This window comes from Pogona vitticeps, chromosome 9, assembly GCF_051106095.1.
Source record: "Pogona vitticeps strain Pit_001003342236 chromosome 9, PviZW2.1, whole genome shotgun sequence".
Lineage (NCBI taxonomy): Eukaryota > Metazoa > Chordata > Lepidosauria > Squamata > Agamidae > Pogona > Pogona vitticeps.
The window spans coordinates 7,819,665-7,840,919 of NC_135791.1; the positions used below are offsets into that span (position 1 = coordinate 7,819,665).

Genomic DNA, 21,255 nt, shown 5'->3' on the forward strand with positions numbered 1-21,255 from the left:
TTATTAGACTGCTTTTTGTTGGTTTACAGATGAGAAAACTAGTTTTAATGGAGCCAGTGGGGACAATGCTAGTCAAAAAATAACCACTAATTTTTAAAATATTAAATGTTTATTTAGCTTCTGAGGTCCAAAGATACTTGTATCTCTTCCATTCAACTAATGGTTTGCTGTTACAATCCTGTTCAGTCCATTCTGGCTTTTCTAGATCAGTACATAAATGCACAGCAAGGCAGTATACTTTCAGTAAGTATTGTATCTTGAATTTTTATCTCTACCCAACAGCATGTTCCCTCCTCACTCCACTCCAATTCAACAATTATTACAATGTTCACCAATATCCTAACTATTCAAACTTACTGCTAAGCTGCGAAACAATTAATGGTTGTATTATACAATGTCTATTAACAAAGTAAGCAAATTGCTGAATAATTATAGAAAGAATTTCAGTGTATTGGGTACAACATGTGGACTTGTCTTTTAACATGGGTAACAAGAAGCCTATTATCAAGAAAAGCATATTACCAGAGAAATACACTTAAGCCCAATTCTACTCAAATACTGTATGTGCTTTCCATCTGAAAAACAAGAAACAATCTCAAAAACCTCAGGTTACCTGGATGAGCATCCAGCTAGATCACTTTGCCCGTAAAAACCTAACTTAGTTTAGATCATACACTGACCTGTAAGAAACACTACCTAAATATGGGGGGTGCGGGGGAGGCCTTTGCAAGAAACAGTATCCTTCAAAAGCTTTTCCTTCAAAAGCTACTGAGAACCAGTTTGGGCACCAACAACTACAGCCTCAGCCCTATGCTACTTTGCATGTGAATACAGTACACTAGTCTGGTGAGGGTTCAACCGATGGAAAGCAAAACAGGTAGTCACAACATTCCATGAAAACTGTAGAATCATTACTGGATGCCCAAAGCAACCCCTATTGATAAAATCAATTACCTAGCAGACATTGCACCAAATGACATGGAGAGAGAGAGCAGCTAACAGTGAAAGAGTCAAAGCAATCAAATGCACATCCCCTCTTTGGCTACCATCTCACCCTTCCCAGCTTTAAATCAAAGAAAAATAATTTTGGAATGTTTGTGAAACCTGAAGGAACAGGAGAGAATGCCAAGACTATAATGTGGAAAGAAGGAATTCCCACATATCAAAATGAATGGAACCTCAGAACCAAAATCAACCCAGGAAAATGGGGGGGGGGGGTTTGCACCAACACAGTGCTTTGTGAATGTGAAGAACAGAAAACACACTTATCTGTGTACTCTAAGCCCCCTCTATACAAGAGCTACAGAAGACTTTACATTAGCTGCCCCAAACGTTCTTGATGTTGGATACAACTTGTTGGACACAAATTAGTTGATATATTTATTAATTATGATGAGTTTCTGGCATAAGCAAAGAAAGATGAACGTTTCTACTCCAGGTATGACCTGAATGCAGGATTCCATCAAAGGAAGCCACACTTTAGTTCAGATTCATTACTGGACATAATAAAGGTTCATTATGCATAATGCTATAAAGCAGCAGCAAAAGGAGTTCAGCAAAATTTGGAAAATTACTTTTTTTGGACTAAAACTCCCAGAATCCTTCAGCCAGCATTGTCACCTTTGGAATTTCTCAAAAGTTTTAATCCAAAATGCAATACAACTAACAAAAACTGTAACACTCCCAGATTTGAGTTTTTTATATAAACATTAAAGCTAATAGAAGATAGCAACTCAGATGTTTAGTTAAGCTTTTCACTCAGATCTACCAGACATAAATCATTCCTGAAATCTGCCTGAGGTGTAGTTTAATCCATTATTCAAAAAAGAAAATGTCAGTTTGTTGTGACCACGAAACAGGAAAATTAATAAACCACTTGCTTAAGGTTTACTTGAAAGTAGTAAATGCTATAATCTGTAAGAAGTGCAGAGAAGTTGCAGGAGACATATAATTTGGATTTTCAGTAGGATTTGGAATCATTAAAACACTATTTTGCATACATGTACTTAGGGGAGAGAGAGACTGTGCCATGAAGACAGATAGATGTCTTTTATTTACTACATTTGACAAAGTCCTGTCAGAACAAACTGCATTTTTAATAAACAAAGCTCATAATTCAAAAGGTATAGTGTATAACTAGCAACCTGTACTGTCAATAACAAATTACAATTGCACTGAAGGTTAGATGACAGAATATATACATACAGTATAAGCAGAGAAATACAATATGAGAAGGATACAGATTCTTGTCATTGCTTTTCAATTGGTAATTTTAAAGCATCTTTAGAATAGTGCTTGCTACAAATTACAGTATCATTGAAAATGGGGAGGTTAACAACACCCAATGTGTAAATGATACTAATATCTGACAATTTGCAAGGGTTACTAAATAACATCTTCAGAGTCAATATCTAGTCTAAAAATGAATATTAAGATTATCAAGATAATCAGTGAAAAGCAAGTAACCCAAGAGATCTAAAATGAAAATGTGTTGATTTAAAATGTGGTTGTATGAAGAGTGGGATCATTGTTATTGTTATGTGCCACCAAGTTGTCTTTGATCTATGATGATCCTATGAATGAGTGATCTCCAAAAGGTCCTGTCATCAATAGCTTGCCCAGCTCTTGCAAACTGAATGATGTGGCTTCGTTCTGGAGTCAATCTATCTCACATTTGGTCTTCCTTTCGCTGCATTCATTTCCATTTAGCATCTTTTCCAGTTAGCCAAGCCTTCTCATGATATATCCAAAGTAAGACAGTGCCAGCTTCCTCCTTGTTGATTCTAGAGAGAATTGTTCACCTTTCTGGTGGTCAATGGTATCTGCAAAACTCTCCTCCAGCCCGCTTCAATTAATCATTTTTTCCTGTCAGCTTTCTTAGCTGTCCAACTAACACATCTCTACATAGTACTGTAATCAGAAATACAATGGTGTGGATAATCTTGGCCTGGATCTCCAGGAACACATTCTTACACTTCATAATGTTTTCTAGTTTCTTCATAGCTGTCCTTCCACGTCTCAGTTTTCCTCTGATTCTTGGCTGTAGTCTCCATTTCAATTAAGGACTGAACCAAGATATATAAAATGTACAGCAATTTAAGGACTGGTGGTAAAAACACTCTTTAAATATCTCACTTACCTTGAAAGCCCTGTTAGGGTTGCTGTAGGTCACTTCCAACTACTCTTAAGTTGCAGACTGCTTTGCAATATTGCTCCAGAATTTTTCCTGGGATTTATTTTAAATATTTTTATCCCATCTTTCTTCTTAAAAAGAACCCAAGGCGGATTGATATAAAGCTAACTTGTCTGCTGTTCCCAGGTACCTCCTTTAAACCTTTTTGGAAAACAGGGACTATGTTAAGCTTCCTCCTGTCATACAACACTTCAACCGGCTTCCATTAGTTCAAGAAAATAATTTTCAATACATATCTAGCCCTGCAGATTTGAAGTCATTCAAATTAATAAGGTATTCAGCTGCAATCCTGTCCCTCAACTTTTACTTCATATTTGTTTGGAAGAGCATAGACTGCTTTTGGGGAAACACCTTTTCTTTGGTGTCTGTTATCACTGTTCCATCTCCATTAAGCTATTTCTTTTTTCTGTCCTTTACTATGGATGTACTTGAAGAATGCTTTTTGTTTCTTTTATCAGCTCTTGCTAATCTCAGCTCATTCTCAGTTTTTGCCTTCCTACTGCCATCCCTGAAATTGCTACTTATTCATATTCTTCCTTTATGACCTGGCCTTCTTTCTACTTCCTATATATGTTTTTTTTCAGGTCCTCTGCAGCTTTTCGTGAAGCCACATTACTGTAGTCTGTTTTGCTTTATTCCACCTTTTTTTCTTCTTGGAATTCTTTATAGTTATGTCTTTAAAATTTCCTTTTTAAGAAACTCCCACACATTTTAGATGACTTTTCCTGTTAGGATCTCCTTCCATGGGACCTATCATTATTCTGAGTTTATCAAAATTGGCTTTCCTAAATCCAGTGTATATATGTGGCAACACTCTGCTTTTGTATTCAAAGAGAACATGGTCACTTTCCACCAGAGTTCCCCTTACTACCACTTTCTCCACCATGTCATGCCTTGTCTATTGGCTAGAATCAAGTAAAGGATAACTACTCTTGTAGTCTATTACTCCACTTTTTGTAGGAGAAAATTATCAGCAATAAAAGCCAGAAATTTCTTGGAAGAGCCATATTTGACAGAATTTGTTCCCCAAAAGATATCAGGATAACTGAAATCTCCCATTATATGTCTCCGTGATTTTTGCATTTTGTTTTCCAAGGTTTCAATCACCTATTCTCCTTGAATGTGCAGTCAGTAATAGTTTCCGACAATCACATTCCTTTTGCTTTTCACCCCAATTATATTAATCCAGACACTCTGGATACATCCTGCTGTATTTTTGCAGGAATATATATTATTGACATATACTGCAAATACACCTCCCTTTCTATACTACTGAACAATTTTTATCCTTCAGTTGCTCTATTCCAGTCATGGGAGTCATCCAACTAAGTTTCAGTTACCCCATTAAGTCCTGAATGAAGGACTAAAGAGTTCCAGTTATTCTTGTTTGTTTCCCATACTTCTGGAATTCATATACAGACATCAGATTGTGTGATTGTGTTATTTGTGGCCTGCTCTTGCTTCAAACATTTTTATGAACATTATTACTGGACCCATGAGAGCTGATCAGTGTCCTTCTGACCTGATGGACAATGATTTTCTGGTTTCAAATTAAAAATAACATAAAATAAGCAAATTAATTGTTTATCCTATTTCTCCTAGGTTTTGTGCCAGCTGTTTTAAGCTTAGCAGCCAACTGAAGGTTCAAGTTGAGTCATTCCATCTAGGAAGTATGAATTTTGTGTTGGGACTGGCTCTCCACAAAGTGTCAATCACATTAATTTTAAATTACCTCAATAAAGCCTGGTGTCAAAACGATTAAGGCATGAAGGAGAAAGCACAGATATACACATTTATCTTGCAATTAAGACAAGGACACTTAATTTTGTATCTTCAACCGCCGAGCTTTTGCAAATCTTAAAATATCTGTCTTCTATGCACACTTGTGAAGCATTAACACACATTAGAATAACATAGGTTAACTACTGCTATATAATTCATGAGTAAAAATCCTTATAACAGAGTATCATATTCCATTTTGTGTCTTCAAGATTTAAAAGAAATTGAGTAAGTGCAGAGAGAGAAAAAAGACATTAAGTTTACGGTATGTACACATTATCAGATATTACTAGAATTTATTAGATTAGTATTATTAATTAATTTGGCCCAATTAAGAACTGTGTGGGGGAATATGAGTAAGTGAAAGGAAAGGTTCTATGAATGTGATTTGTTTTCAGCCATGCTTTTGACTACCATGCCAATCTTTCTCCCTAAATCTAAGGCTGCCTCAAATTATCTGAGAGGAGAAACTCCAGACAGCTTTAAGTTTAATCTTCACTATACCCTGACTTGCTTTGAAGAGCAGTCCTTTATGATTAAAAGGTCTATTAATTGGACTATTAAATTATTTTCTATCATTTGCAGAAGGACTATAACAATTTAGAGGAAAACTTACAAAAAGGCAAGCATATGCAGAATTTGAAGGTTCCATATGGATCTGAATGTAATTCCTTACATAGCCAAAACAGCACCATCCATGCTTGGGGGAATCTTAGTTTTGTAGAACAATAAAATGTGGGCAAAACCTATAAAGAGTAGAAAGAAACAGCACATTTAAGACTAAGCAAGTCCGTAACATTTTGTTGCAGGTTCCACCCCCACATTTTCAACACCTTCAGTTAATTTATCTGAACTTTGGCTGTGAGAGACATTATTAGATCTTGGAGGACTGCTGATGTGTTAAGACAGATAGTAAGGAGCCAGATGGATCATCAAATTGACTTGGCAATTTTCAGACAGTGTTACAAATAAATACCACTCCTAGATAAACACAGATATAATTTAAAAATTTTAAAAATTAAAATATGCAGGCAATTGTCAGACACAGAAAGTATTATCCATTTTTTCTACAATTTGACATTTACTTAGCACTAAAAGTGTGCTAGGCTCTATTAAACAGGAATTCAGGGAAACATGGGTATGGAACCTGGCAAGATGTTAGCTTAATACCGTACTTCCCTTTTTCAGCATCAGAACAAATAGAGAAGTATTGATAATAATCCTATTTTAAGTCAAGGAAATATCAAAACAATATTTCAATCTGGCAGTATTCCTGTCCATAAATGACAGATGTAAGAGAAAAAGAAAGCAGCAAAAGGAAAAAGATTTGGAAAGTACTGTCAAAAACCAGATATTATAGTCTTACGAAGAATGTACATGTAACACATTTTATGTACTGTCAAGTCACTTCCAACATATGGTGATCCTAACAAGATATTGACGTATATGACATCTTCAAACAGTGGTTTACCCTTGCCATACCCCAGTGAATTTCCAAGGTGGAAGGGCGAATTGAACCTTTGTCTCCCGAGTCCTGAGCTGAAGCTTTCTCCATTGCACCACTCTGCCTCTTGCATATATAATACAGACAGAGAGTATTAACATTCATCTGAATTTGGGAAACCTTCTGCTGGCGATCAGGTCGGAGTGTCTGCCTACGTGGCTTGCTTCATGAGCAATGAAGAGAGGCAAGCAGTTCACCTGGGACATGGAACACGCACACATCGACAGCGCAGTGTTTTCTTTTCCGCGAGAAATGTGCAAGAATCGGCGCCAGGGGGCAGCAAAGGGAGAGTTTTTGTTCTCCTCTCTGCAGTTGGGCCGTTTTTCCTCCTGATTGTGCTAAATGCTTATGTACCAATGTTTCCATTTACAAACCCTGCCTCCCCTCCCCCCATCCTCCAGCGCTACTCTGCCGTTAACCCTCTGCGTCGCCGCAGCTTTGCTAGGGAGGCTTTTTTTTTTCTCCCCACCTCCCAGCTGACATGCAGCTTGGTGATGGGATAAATTGAAGGTCTCTGAAAGGAGAATGAGAAAAAACGAGTGTGGCGGGGACTGGCCGGGGGGGGGGCGGAAAGGAAAGAGGGCTCTCCAGCAGGAAAACAAAAATAAAAACAAATACAAATAGAAAAGGGAACACTAAAGCGGTTTCGCCCCCTTTTTCTGAGCACGTTTAAATCTGTAGAAGTATGGGGAGGGAGGAGGGAAGCACGGGTGGCTGCTGCTGTTGCTCCTCCGCGTTTTCGGGGGGGAGGAGAGTGAATTAACTTCCTTTGGGGGCACGGCGAGCAAAAAGCAGCCTCTAACGTGCCCCCTCCTCCCTATGGAAAAGTTACATCCCCCTCGCTTGGAAGCAAAGGGCGACCTGCTTTGCATTTTTTGTGAGCTTGCAAGAAAGGACTCCTGCCCCTCATTATTATTATTATTATTATTAGGGGGTTCGTACTCCCCCTCCCCTCCCCCCCACAGGCCTTTCGGTTACAATAATTATGCGCATCCAGTTTGTAGGAGGGGGTTGGTGGCAATTTCCTCGGGGAATGGGTCTACCCATTCGCCCCCACCCCAATTTCTGGGTTTTTTAGGGTTGGAGTGAAGTCCCTCAGCCCCCCTTGAGTTACAGCGACGGTTTGCCCTTCCCCCCCCCCCCCGCTCGCCTCCTGTAAACCGACGCCAATTTCCTCTTTTTAGGGCGAAGGGGGGGGAGTGTCTTTGTGTTCCCCCGTTTGGAGGACAAGAGATCAAAAGCTCTGAGCGCGCTTTTTTTTTTTTTTGCTTTTTTTTCTTTTTTAGGTCAAGCGCCTCTGTGCGCCCCCTTTTAAATATTTCGTTTCCCACACACACACACACACACACACACACACACACACACACACACACACACACACGCAGAGGTTTCTGGCGTCCCACCTCCGCTCGGGCTACTTTCGAGTTCTGCGCTCTTTTCCCCAACACGCTGCCCTCTGGCTCAGGTCTCGCCTTTTACCTGACGGACGGACAGCCTGCCTTGCCTTGCCTTGCCTTGCCTCGCCTGCCCGCCCGCCCACTCCCCCTCACGGTGTGTGTAGGACGTCCTCCCCGCCCCCTCCTGGCTGCCCCACCCGCTCCTAAGCGGGAGTTTCCAGGAAGCGCTGAGCAGAGCCGCAGTGTCGCTCAGCCGCCTGCTCGCTCAAACCCTTCCGCCGAGGCTGTGGCAACCACGTCAAGTAGTCCGCGCTCCCAAAAATCTTTCCTTTCCCCCCTTTTTTTTATTTTTCGGCCGGCAGAGTTAGGGCGGCTTCTGCGACGCGCCCGACAACATGCTGGAATTTAAAGAGCGCTTCAGCTGGAGTTCTAAACCCAACTGCTGAGGCGTGTACAATGTGTATGAAGCGCAAAAAGAGTCCCGGCCATGGCGGAAGCAGACAGAAGCTAAACGAAAGAGCCCTCTGTGTGTGTGTGTGTATGAGGCAGAGCGCGAGCCGAAGAGCTCGTTGAGCGAGCGGGGAGGGGAGAGAGCGGGAAAACGCGGTTCGGAGCTGGGAATCAGCCTTTTTCCCTCCCTCCCTCTCTCCCCACTCCCTCGCCGGGGGCGCTTCTCACTGAGTTTTAGAGGCGCCAAGCTCAGCCGAGACTGGGAGCTCCGAGCCTGCCCTTTTTACACAAAGTAAAGGGGGCGCCTGTTTCCTAGGTTTCATTTCGTCTTCACAAGACACACAGACACACACACATCTATGTGCCAGTTTCAGGCAGACAAACCGCCCAGCCCCCCCCCACTCCACCCTCAGTGCCTCAGTTTTCAGTCAGGAAACATCAGCTTCGGGGCTCTACTGCCTGTTTGTGTGGCAACTAGAGTTAATATACGTTTTAATACCAAGGGGTGCCCATAAATCACCCCCCTCTATGCTCCCTAGAGAGTTAGCTTGGGGGGGGGGGGTTGTTTGTTGAATTAAAAGAAATTACTTCCCCAAAAAAGCGATAGGACGCTGTGGAATGTAGGGACTGGAAGTGACTTTATTAAACACCCAATATGAATAGAAACGTCCGATTAATTTAAAGGTCCCGATATGTCGTATAAACAATCTCTTGGCCCAATGAAACGACGTTCCTTTAAGTTTACGTAGTTCCCTGAAAGGTGTGCTTTGCTTCACAGATGAGGGGAATTTTTTATCTCGGCATAAGACACCCTCTATAGATCGGAAAAAAATTTCCCTTCGTGTCTGAGCTTTCCCTCATTGCGCCAGACGAATTTATCGCGTACAAAAGGAAGTTTGTCCTCTTTGAAACAGCGATGACTATTGCGGAATCAAAACAGGACGGGACTGAAGCCGAGAAAGGGCGAGAGAAGGTGAAAAGTTAAACAGGATGAAGAAAAGGGAGGGGGAAAAAAACCCTGATCGGGATGTTGATTCAGGGGGGGAAATGACAGTACATAGTAGGAACCTTTGGGCTAGGGATAAAGTTGGAGAAAATAAGAAGTATCGCCCAAAAAGAGATGGTGGCCGTGGAACACGTTCACCGTTTCATTTCTCCTCATCCCACCCCCGCCCATGTCTGACGAAGTGGGCTTGTCCACGAAATCTCCCATTAAAATATAATATAGTCTTTAAAGTGCCACATGTTTTTGTCTTTTTGTTTGGTTCCTTTGGATTTTGCCCTGATATACTTTTCGGATAGTAATTTTTCTTGACTACATCATTTTTCCTGGCGTCTGGTTCTGACAAAAGTGAAGGATTCAAAAGTGGAAATGTTGAAGGCAAGAAGGGGCTGGAAGGGGTTAGCTTAAAGGACATTGGTGGATATTTCGGGAAGCAAAAGTGGGTTGGGCAGCTGAATTTATTTATTTATTTATTTAACTAGAGCTAGATTTTTTTTTTCAATAGGGCTGGCAGCATTAGCCCTTTCGCCGGACTCACTCCCACAAGCAGAGATGATGGAAGGAAGCCCTTCTCTCGCGAAGTGCAAACTGGAAGGGAAAAAAAGAGAGTTTGGCAGAGCTCCTCCTTCAAGTAATTCAGTGGCTTCCTAACTTTCCCCTCTATTCTGATTTAGGAAAGGCTGCTGAGGTGTCTCGTAAGAAGGAAGCTCTGCCAAAGGCTGTTTTTGCTGTTGACGCTGTTGGTTGCAGAATCTTTACCTGTGGTTTAGTTTGGAAGTAAAGCATCTGAAGTGCCCAATGGAGCGAATGTTCTTGGGATCAGGGAGAACACGAGAAAAACCTTTTTGTGTGTAAATTTGGCCCCAGTTGCCCCTCTCTCCTAGAACAGGAAGCTATTAACACGTTCAATTTTTTTAAAGGTATTGACTTAAACAGGGTTGCAAGGCTGTTGATATGGGATGATTGATGGGCCATTCCTAGCATGTTTTTCCTCCAATTTTGTAGAAGTGCTGTATGTATGGTATGTATTTTTTTTATTTGTTTCTTTGCTTCTTCCTTAACAAAATAAAATTTGACCAAGTAAATCTAACCTTGTGAAATATGAGGTACATTGGTACATGGGATCTTCTTTTGTTGTGATTAATTCTTTGAGAACTACAATTTACAGTACATGGTTTGGCCTTTTCCCTGAAATCTTGGGGACTAGATTGAAATCTTTTTAAAGATAAAATAGTGGGTATGATATCCTCACCCACAATGACTAGCATATTGTTTCTCTACTCCAAATACAAGAACAGAAAACAGTGATCATTCTGAATAATTGTTTTCTGCTGATTCAGTTTCTATTTCCCAGTTATCCAGTGTTTTTACTAACCCTGGAAAAGAGGGCAACAAAACTAAGTATTCTCAAGCATTTTTTTTATTTTCTTATCCTCTTTGAGGCTATGAAAGCTTCACATCCTCCTGCTAGTGCTGCAGAATAGACTGAAGGACTGGTGAGAATTTTCAGACCTTGCTCTCCCCCATCACCCTCATTATTTCCATCCCCCACAGGATGGAACTTGCACCCTCCCATTAGCACGGATACAAGAAGCTCTGGTCCAGCCTTTTCTATGCTCTCTTCTCTCTATCAGCCAAAACTTGGATACACAACTCTTGTCTTGAATACAAACCCCAGAGCCAGCTTTGTTGTTACCCCTGACTAACAGTTCCACGTTTTCCCATAATCTCTGCAGAAAACAAACACGTAGCTCCTTTTATTTTGCTTATATCAATTAGTGGGTATTTGTTTTGCTTTCCTTTTGTTTATTATTTTTATTACTAATAATAGTAGTACCAAAAATAATACTAGAAGTCCTATTTTTTGTAGATATTCAATTCATAGTTTTGTCGAATTCTCAGTTATTGCCCTTTCTAAAAAGTTCAATTTTTGTGAATTAACTTTGGCATTTCTTCTAAATCATAAGATGTTTCTTTAACCCTTGCTTTCTAAAATAATTAGTCAATTTAGAAACACCTGATAGGTTTTTCATTTGTAAATGCATGCTTGTTATCTTTTAATTATTTCCTCCAGTCTATCTAGAAGAAATTTATTTCACCACTGATTAAAATCATAGGTGAATTAATTAAATGCTTTCAGGTTATGTGTGCGTAACTGGAAGAAATGTTTAACCAGTTTTGCATTTTTGTTAACATAGTGAAATTGCACCCAGTCATGCTGTAGTGGGAGATTCTTTCGTGTCAGTAAGGATTCTATATTGAAATAAATACCACCAGTAGACAACATAGACAATGTGTTGTGTTGTCTATGAAGATCACTCAGGCTTGCTCCTATACATTGAAGCAAGTTTCACAGAATTCAGTGTGACTTATAAAATGCTTCCTTTAAAAATAAATATAACAGCAAGTTGATGTTTGCCTGTGTATTTGCCCTATAAACATTACCAAGACCAATATGATACAAATATTACTGGTGGTGATAACCATAGAGTACTACTTTTTGGTTTAATTATTAAAGTCCAGTCTTCCCCAAAGAGTTCATCAGCATCCAGGAGGGCATTTGGTTTGAACAACTAAGTGTCAGTGTGCCATCACACTGTCTCAGATGTCTGTATCTGCATAGGTTTTATTCTAATCTAGGCAGATTTAAGTCAAGCTATAGGTTTCTACAGTAATACTAGGTGAAAAGGGGCTTGGCAAGAGGATCCCTTGATTGTGGGAGATTATCTATGTTGAATCCTACAGTTACTTTTGTTTAAAAGATCAGCAATAGAGAAACCCTGGAAAGACACAGAGGAGCTATAATAATAACCTGTGGGAAGGCCCTGCCTTTGAGCACCTTACACTCTCCGAACAAAAAAAAAACAAACCACAGTGTTTAGATCAGTACAGTCTCCATCTCTTCAAGTCCCTATTCAAGGCTAATGTACAAATGTTAATTTTTCTGTTTTATAGATTGAGCTAAATATTGCCAATTGTATTAATACTTTTCATAACCAAATTGTAGCAGCTTAAAGACTAACAAAGTATTACAGCATAACATCTAGAATGGGCTAGATTCTCTTTGATGAAATGTAACTAAATTCCTATAACTCTGGAATAGCTAATAACACTTATAAGGCACAGAAAATAATGCAAAGTATTTCTTCTAGCAGTTGTACAAAGTGTTACAATGCTTGATCATGTGGTAATTCCTTACAAGTTTTAAAAATATTGGTTATACAAGCGTATAACTGTGAAAAGGTGGTACTCATTCTCTGAATAAGTATTTTTAGAATACATTTAACTTCAAATTTTCTTGTTCACTTTTTTTGTGAATGCTGGTTAATGTTCATGAAGCACTTATGGTAAATAACTGTTAAGCAATATTTATCAAGTAGCTAAATCGCTTTAAAGGTAGTTACAGTAGCTACACTGTCATTATTTAGAGCAAGACTGCAAACCTAAATGTACTCACTGCAAACTATACATGTGTACTCTAAGTCTTATAAGTTACAGTTAGAGTAGGCTCATTATATCAGTGGAATTTGGTAAGCCAACTTCTCTGTAAATTCCATTGTTTCAGTGGGCCTACTCTAGATATTAGTACTGTTATTACTATTATGGATTGCACTCTCAGTTTGGCATGAAAGCAGTCATGTTTGCTCTGTAAAACTGTTAAGTAATCAAATAATTTGTTCTTCTGTTAATGTCTCAGAGTGAGTTACTGAGGCTGTAAGTGCCAGTTAATGAGACAGGGTGATCCACTCTGGGGAACTCAGAACTACATGTTCTGTTCTGTGAATCCTTGCACTTCTGATACACAGATAGAGGAATTTAATAAAAATTTCAAAACTCTGCAACAGTGTATACCAAATATTTGTTTGTCACCATGTTCTACGTAAATTCTTGATTTCCAAGGAAACTAAAGCAGAGTGTAGCTGCATGTATCCAAGAAAACCAATGTTATTAAACTCGGCAATTATAAGTATGGTTCCATGGCAAAAGATCCTAACAGAAAAAGGAGTCCAAGATGGGTGGAGGCTTCTTTAAAAAGAAAGTCTAAAGGCAGAGCAACAGACAGTTTCAACAAGGAAGAAAAGGTGGAAAACAGCAAAATAGCAAGAAAAAATATGGCTTCACAAAAAGCTGAAAGAGGACCTGAAAATAAAAAAGGTCACATATAGGACGTGGAAGGAAGGCCAGGCCATAAAGGAAGAGTGTAGACAAGTAGCAAAGAATTGCATTGATGGCATTAGAAAAGCAAAAGCTGAGAATGAGCTGAGATTAGCAAGAGTTCCGAAAAGCAACAAAAAAGCATTCTTCAGGTACATATGTAGCAAAATACAAAGAAAAGAAACTAGTTCAGCTACTATTCAATGGGGATGCAAAAAAAGGATATCAGAAAACAAAATAAGTGCTCAATTCCTAGTTTAGCTTGGCCATTCCCCAAAAGCCAATCTATGTCCCTCCAGGGAAATGTGAAGTATAAGCTGATGTTCCCTCTAATTCTCTAGAACTCTGCATGGAGGTTCTGGCCCCTTTGTGCAGATTTCCAGCCACAAATGGAAGCAAATGAGTGGATACGCTAACTCAGTTGTGCGCACCCGATGGCGTGGCACATGTCCATGCAGCTTAGAGGGAACGTTGCTCAGAACTACTGTCTATTATGAAGATGGGTAAAGCGTTGGATGCCTGAAGGAGGGCTAATGTTGTCCCTGTCTTCCAAAAGGGAAAAAAAGGAGGAACCTGGGAACTACAGACCAGTCAACCTGACATAAATCCCAAAGAACATCCTGGAGCAAATTATAAAGCAGCACCTCTGCAAGCACCTTGAAAACAATGCAGTACTAGAAGCCAACATAGATTTTTCAAGAACAAATACAACCAGACTAATCTTACCTAATTTGTTGATCTGGTATCAGGTAGCCTCTCTGATAGATGGTAGGAATACTGTAGATGTAATATATCTGGACTTCAGCAAAAAATTTAACAAAGTGCCCCATTATGTTCTGATTAACACACTAACTAGTATGGACTGGATAAAATAGCTATCAGGTGGAGACACATTTGGTTACAGAATCAGAGAGTGAATTATCAATGACTTCTTCTCAAACTTGGAGGAGGCAACCAGTGGGATACCCCAGAACTTGGCCCTGGGCTTGGTGTTCTACAACATTTTTATTAATTACAGTACTTTAATGAGGGAGTGCAAGAAATGTTTATCAGATTACAGATGACCCAAACTTGGGGTGGTATATCTAATATCCTGGAAGACAGAATCAAGATTCAAAAAATATCTTGATATGCTTGAGCACTAGGCTGAAAATAACTGAATGAAATTTAACAGGGATAAGTTTTACACCTATAAGAAAAAAAATACATACCCTGTTTTCCCAAAAATAAGACCTAACCTGAAAATAAGCCCTAGTATGATTTTTCAGGTTGCTCGTAATATAAGCCCTACCCCAAAATTAACCCCTAGTTAAGTGAAACCCTGCCCTCCACCATTGCGCAGCAACCAGAAGAAGATGACATGACTGTCTTTGAATCAATGTAGATGGTTGTCAATGAAAAAAAATCCCCTGAAAATAAGCCCTAATGCATTTTTGTAGCAAAAATTAATATAAGACCCTGTCTTATTTTTGGGGAAACACAGTAGTTACAAGATTGGGGATATTTGGCTCGGTAATAATACAAGCAAGAAAGACCTTGGAATTGTTGTGATCATGAGATAAACATGAGCCAAGAGTGCACTGTGGCTGCAAAAAAAAGGCAAATGGGTTAGGAAAATGGACAGGAACAGGAAGGACAATTTCCATCAGAAAACTATAAAGTATTTTATTTTGGAAATGACAGAATCAAAAGAAATTGTGCGGCTCTAATTCTGAGGCAAGATTTAGCACAATCAAATCTGACCAAATAATATCAGTTGGACTTATTTGATATGATAAACATGTCAACAACTACAAATGCTGAAGAAGATGAAATAGAAAGTCTTTATGCAAGCATCTAGGAGGACATTGATCACACACCAAAACAAGAGGTTAAAAAGATCAACAAGGGAACATACAACGTGACTAGGATAAAGTAGAGAGAAGATGGAAACAGTACACTGAAGACCTATACAGAAGAGATTAAAGGATAAAAGATCCCTCTGAAGAAGAATCCTATGATGAAGAACCAGTATTTTTGGAAAGCAAAGTTGCTGTCAAAGCACTTGGAAGAAAATAATAATCAGGAATAGATAGGATACCAGTAGAACTGTTTCAAACTATAGAGGCTGGTGCTGTTTAAATCCTAACAAGAATATGCCAACAAATATGGAAAACAAAACATCAGCCCACATATTTGAAATCTTCCACATGTGTTCCAGTCCCCAGAAAGGAGACATCAACTAATGCAGTAAGTATGGGACTACTACATTAATTTCTCATTCAAGCAAACCGATTCTTAAAGGTTGGAAAAAGACTTTTACTCTGTGTGAAGAAAGAAATGCCTGATGTTCTAGGTGGATCCTGAAAAGGGGGAGGTATTAGAGATCATTTTGCAAATAAATGTTAACTACTAGAACTAAATTCAGAAGATCATCCTATGCTTTATAGACCACAGCAAAAGCCTTTGATTGTATGGATCATGAAAAGCTATGGATAATTTGAATTAAATGGGTGTGTCTTAAAACTTGATTGCTCTGATGTGTAAATCAGTACTGTGGTTAAGAAACTATTCTTAAAACAGAATATGGAGAAACAGAATATCTCTCAAAAGGAAAGATGTCAGACAAGGGTGTATTTTATCCTTTATATTTAAAATCTGCATAATATATAGAAAGCTGGGTTCAATTCAGATGAAGGAAGAGTGAAAAATGCTGGAAGTAACATAAATAATTTAAGATAAGTAGATGATATTGTATTACTGGCAAAAAGCAGCAGCAACTTGAAACAATTTATGATGAAGATGTAGGAAGAAAAGATAAAAGCAGGAATCAACATTAAGAAGGTATGGCTAAAGAAGAAATTCTATAACAATGTTGACAATGAAGATTTAAACTGTTGAAGATTTTCTGTACCTCAGTTTAATTATACATCCAAGTGGAGTCTGCAGCCAGAAAGTCAGAAGAGTGAGGCTCGAAAGAGCAGCCATGAAAAAAGCAGAACAAAAATATGCAAGGATGTGTCAGTGGAAACCAAGGCCAAGGTTATCCATACTGTTACATTCTGCATAAATATATGAATGGATGTGAAAAGTGGACAGCGAAGAAAGCTGATAGAAAAAAAATGTTTAAAATATAGTGTTAGAAGAGAGCTATCATGGACTGTCAGAAAGAGAAACAAGTGAATACTAGATTAAATCTAGCTTTAACCTCTTTAGAAGCAAAGATATCTAAAGTGAAACTTGATCACTTTGCATACCTCATGAGAAGACGAGATGTGAGGGAAAACCATAAGGCTGGGAAAAGCTGAAGGCAGCAGAGATATGAGAGAGATTAACTGAGTAAAGGCTCTAGTTGTAGAAGAGGTAGCTGTGGTAGTCGGTGCAAGTATTATATGTAAAAGCAAAATAGAAATATATATTTAAAAAAAAAAACAAAAACATGGTGGCACCTTAGAGACTAATTTTTATATTTTTTAATGTGAGATTTCGTAGACTTTGTTTCTATTTTGCTTTTAGCTATATAACTGAATAAAGGAATCCGTGGCCTTCAGCTTGCAAGAGCTGAGCAAGGATATTAATGATAGGACATTTTGGAGGTCACTAATTGATAGAATTGCTCAAAATTGGAGGCAACTTGATGGCACATAACAACAAAAACAGGATTACACTGTACATATTTTAGCTACTCTGCTTCTTTTTCCCTTGGGCCTTCTAAAGTTTGCTTTGAAATTTATTTTTAAATTTTTAAGCTTGCCTTGGAAAATGGCATAGGGGAACAGATAAATATTTTCTTATTTTGAGAGGCTAGCTTCCTATCCTTGGTGTTGGGAAAACGCGAAGGCAAGAGGGGACGACAGAGGACGAGATGGATGGACAGGGTCATCAAAGTGACCAGCATGGATTTGACCAAACTCTGGGAGGCAGTGGAAGACAGGAAGGCCTGTCGTGCTCTGGTCCATGGGGTCACGAAGAGTCAGACACAACTTAACGACTAAACAACAGTTTCCTATCAATAGGTACAGGTGACATGGAATTATAACGTATGGAGTACAACATTCAAAGGCTGATTAAACTGCTGACTGATGAAATAACACTTATGAAATCCCATTGATTCAATTGATGTGTTCTAGCTGGTACTACAAATCAGTTTCAGGTTGAAATCCCACTGGGTACAGTGGATCTTATTCACAGGTAAATAGATATAAAATTATGGCCTTAATTATTTTATGACTTAATAATTTTTAATATCTGTTCAACAGATAAAAGAATTTGGGTCTTAACTGACTATTGTTAAGAAGAGAGTGAAAATAATGAGGAAAATAAAATACTGTAAAAGTACATACATTGGTTTTTTTTTTTTACAGTTATAAATACAAACAATTTAGCAATCTAGGGAATATGTAGGTTAAAAGATTTTGTATACTATATATAGTTGAATCCCTAAGCATAAAATAAAAGGAACAACTGGGGCAGACAAAATATACTGACTGCAGCTATATTATGTTGTCCATTTTACCATATATTAAAAACTAAGGTTAAATGTAATGTATTAACATTACGTACTTTTCCAAACAGACAGGAGAAAAGCACTCGTATATATAATATTTAAAAGTAATGCTTTAAAGTAACAAATTTTCTACCGTATTTCCCTGAAAATGAGACCTAACCTGAAAAATAAGCCATAGTATGATTTTTCAGGATGCTCATAATATAAGCCTTACCCCCAAATAAGCCCTAGTTAAGTGAAAACCTGCCCTTCACCATTCTACAGCAACCAGAAGATTCACTGTATTTGAATTAACATAGATTGTTGTACATGAAAAAGATAAAGCATCCCCTGAAAATAAGCTCTACTGCTTTTTTTTTTTTTTAGCAAAAATTAATATAAGACCCTGTCTTATTTTCGGGGAAACACAGTATGTATTAAAATAGCTACTCATGCTAAGTCTTTATGTGCATTGGCCTTCTCTTAAAGAAGGCACTCATACATCTCCCCATGAGAAGTAGTTCTATACAGGTGATTCTTATCTGTGGCACTTCAGATGTTTCAGCTTTACAACTCCCAAAAGGCCTAGAATAGATAGCACAATCAGTAGCCAGAGTTTCTGGACTTCTACAGTTGTAGGAGAATAAGGCTGGTGGAGGGAGCTGTGCAGACTTTTGTTAACACTATAAATTCAGGCAAAACTTACAGTGTTCTGTTAAAGACATGCATTTGAAAATGGCCAAAGGAAAGATTGGTTTGGTGTAGGATGCTTTCTTGTTGGATGCATGAGTGCCTCATTCTCTAAAGATGGAGAGATGACAATCTGTGTTAGGACATTGATCCTTCTCCAACCTAGCAGTTTTCGTGCATATTTACATGAGGAAACCCAATTAAGAATTCTACTGGAGAAGCTAAGATTGGAGAGAGAGAATAAAATAAGGCAATGTTAGACCATCAAATACAGAAGGAAACGGGAAGAAAATAAAATAAATTTTAGGATCCAGTAAAATATGTTTAAGAGATCTTGAGCCAAGCCTTTTCTGTTTACTATTGCAGTCAAAAATCAGACTGGAGAAGGTCAAGAAGAGAATTACAACATGAAAATTGGAGATACCGGGCTAATACAAGATCCTTAAAGAGCTTACATGCTAATGGAAGTAGAGAAACTAGTAAGTGTTTAAATAAAAGAGATAAAATAGTATCTTGCTTAAAACAAAAAGGAAAATGAGAGAATAAAAAACAGAATGAAGAACAATTAAATACTAATGTGTTTTTCAGGTAGGTTTTCCATAGGAACCTAGTTCAAGTTCAGGTTTATTTAGATTTAATAGCCCATAGGCTGTACACCATGTCAATTTTTAAGAGTTTAAAAATACATTAAAACAATAAGTTGCCACATCTACAACACGATTTTTACAGAGGCTGATGAAGAGTAATTTTAGTCTTGTGGTGTCTAAGAAGGGTAAATATATCAATAGCTGTTTTTTGAGGAACTGCTTTCTTACTGTTTCATATTTCAGGCAGTAGAAGAAGATATGGGATGGTGTATCAAATTCTAATGGATAGTCACAGTAACATGGGTCCTGGGATATCTTGAGAAATCGTCCCCTGATCTGAGCTGTTAGAAGCACATTCAAGTGAGTGATTATATATGCCTTAGCTTTGGAACTGTCAATGTATTAAGATAAAGAGGCAGATCAAATTGGGTAGAATATTTAATTCCCAGGTGGAGTGGGGAGAATTTCCATTTAGCATCTTCTTTAAGGGCATTTCACTCTTGTTTAATCATTTTTTCCATAAGTAGTCTTCGCCTTTCCTTGTTTAGGTTTTCTATTTTCCATAAGCCCAGTTTGCTTGCTTTCTCATCTAGAGCATTGTTCCATTTTGACCAGCAGCACTCTTGTGCTGTGGATCTTTGACATTTAGTAGTCAATACTTGTAGCTGATTGTGGCCATCCAGATCAAGGTTAAAATCTTTGAGAGTACCAACTGAATCTATATCACTGCAGAAGCAATACACTGTGGGAAGGTTAATATTGTGCAAAGAAAGGCTAACTGGAATTTCTCAATTTGTTCTGTTAGACCCAAAAACCAGACCTGGAAGAGAGGCACCTGGTTGGACACTGTGAGGAAAGAATTCAGATCTAGATGAGACTTTAATCTTACTCAACTCGGTCATTTTATATTCTTACCCAGACTAATAAAAACCATATCAGAGGAAACATTTGTACATAGCGTACTGCACATCACTTTGTTGATTCTTACATCTTCTACCACTTTAAGTTTGAACATAGTCTCTTTTCATGTTACAGAATTAGGAGATGTATTCAGGTTTGCCTGGATTAAAAGTTCATGAATGTTCTGGACAGGACACTCTGTGTTTCCTCCATGAGTCATTTAGTTTGCTGTAGTAGCAACTTTGTTCTGCAACTTTCAAACATCTACATTCCTTTGTAGATCAATTGACTAGTATGGCCACAGTTCTAGAGCTAGCAGTTTAGAACTGGTATAGGAGATATCTAGTTTTTAAGAGAGTTCAAGCTCAGACAACTGGACCAATTACAATGTCAGTGTTATCACTGCTGCAAGTTGTACATCTGTCTTAGCAAAACCCATCACTGATTCCTCTGACATTGAGAAAAATTGACCACTTATACTGAATTCAAGATAAAGATAGTGATTTCCTCTTCAGACATCAAGTATCAAACTTGATAATAGCAGATGCAACTTAAGGAAAATTGAAGAGCAAGCCACATTCAGTTCCCACAGATAGAGAGGGTTGCAAATTGGTTGCTATAGGGCATGGTATATATTCTTCATCTGCCATGTCCACATCTCATCTAAGGGGTATACCAAAAGTACTTATGGGAGAAGTTAACCCCTTTTCTTAATAAGTTGCCAGATGACCAGAACAAGTGACATTGTTATTTTCAGCACACATTTAGCAGGATAACAGGTTGATACTGTGTCAACTTGCTGATTTTGAAGCTTAAGATTGGTTAATAGTGGTTTCCCCCAGAGATTATCTCCAGTTCAGCCTTTGTATCATATCAGATTTGCTCATAAAACTTTTGGTAAGGTTATGAAAATAAACCTTACCTCCACCCTGTATAGTCAATAACTTTTATTTGGGCAAACTTGGATGCTCTACTATGTATGACAAATTGAGAACAGAACTCATGCTCCAATTAGAAAAGTACCCATCAAAGACCAAGTGTACATGCTCACCACACACAAGTTGTCCTCAGCATTATGGCTTCTACTGTTACAGTCCTACTACGTGCCAGATTATACACAAGACCTTACCAC

The 21,255-nt window shown here is 38.4% G+C and overlaps 2 long non-coding RNA genes across 3 annotated transcripts; one reads left to right on the forward strand and one right to left on the reverse strand.

Moving 5' to 3' along the window:
• Positions 1-2,037: 2,037 nt before the first annotated feature.
• Positions 2,038-8,010, reverse strand: LOC110086149 (uncharacterized). 2 transcript variants are annotated; one of them, XR_013538400.1, is made up of 3 exons: positions 7,956-8,010; positions 5,589-5,718; positions 2,038-3,065 (listed from the first exon to the last, which is right to left on the reverse strand). It is a non-coding gene; the product is annotated as an uncharacterized LOC110086149 (long non-coding RNA). The 2 variants fall into 2 exon arrangements; XR_002301771.3 differs by lacking the exon at positions 7,956-8,010 and adding an exon at positions 6,455-7,152.
• A 1,185-nt stretch (positions 8,011-9,195) lies between these two features.
• Positions 9,196-19,165, forward strand: LOC140702070 (uncharacterized). Its single transcript, XR_012081108.2, has 2 exons — positions 9,196-9,296; positions 19,003-19,165. It is a non-coding gene; the product is annotated as an uncharacterized LOC140702070 (long non-coding RNA).
• The last annotated feature ends 2,090 nt before the right edge of the window (positions 19,166-21,255 follow it).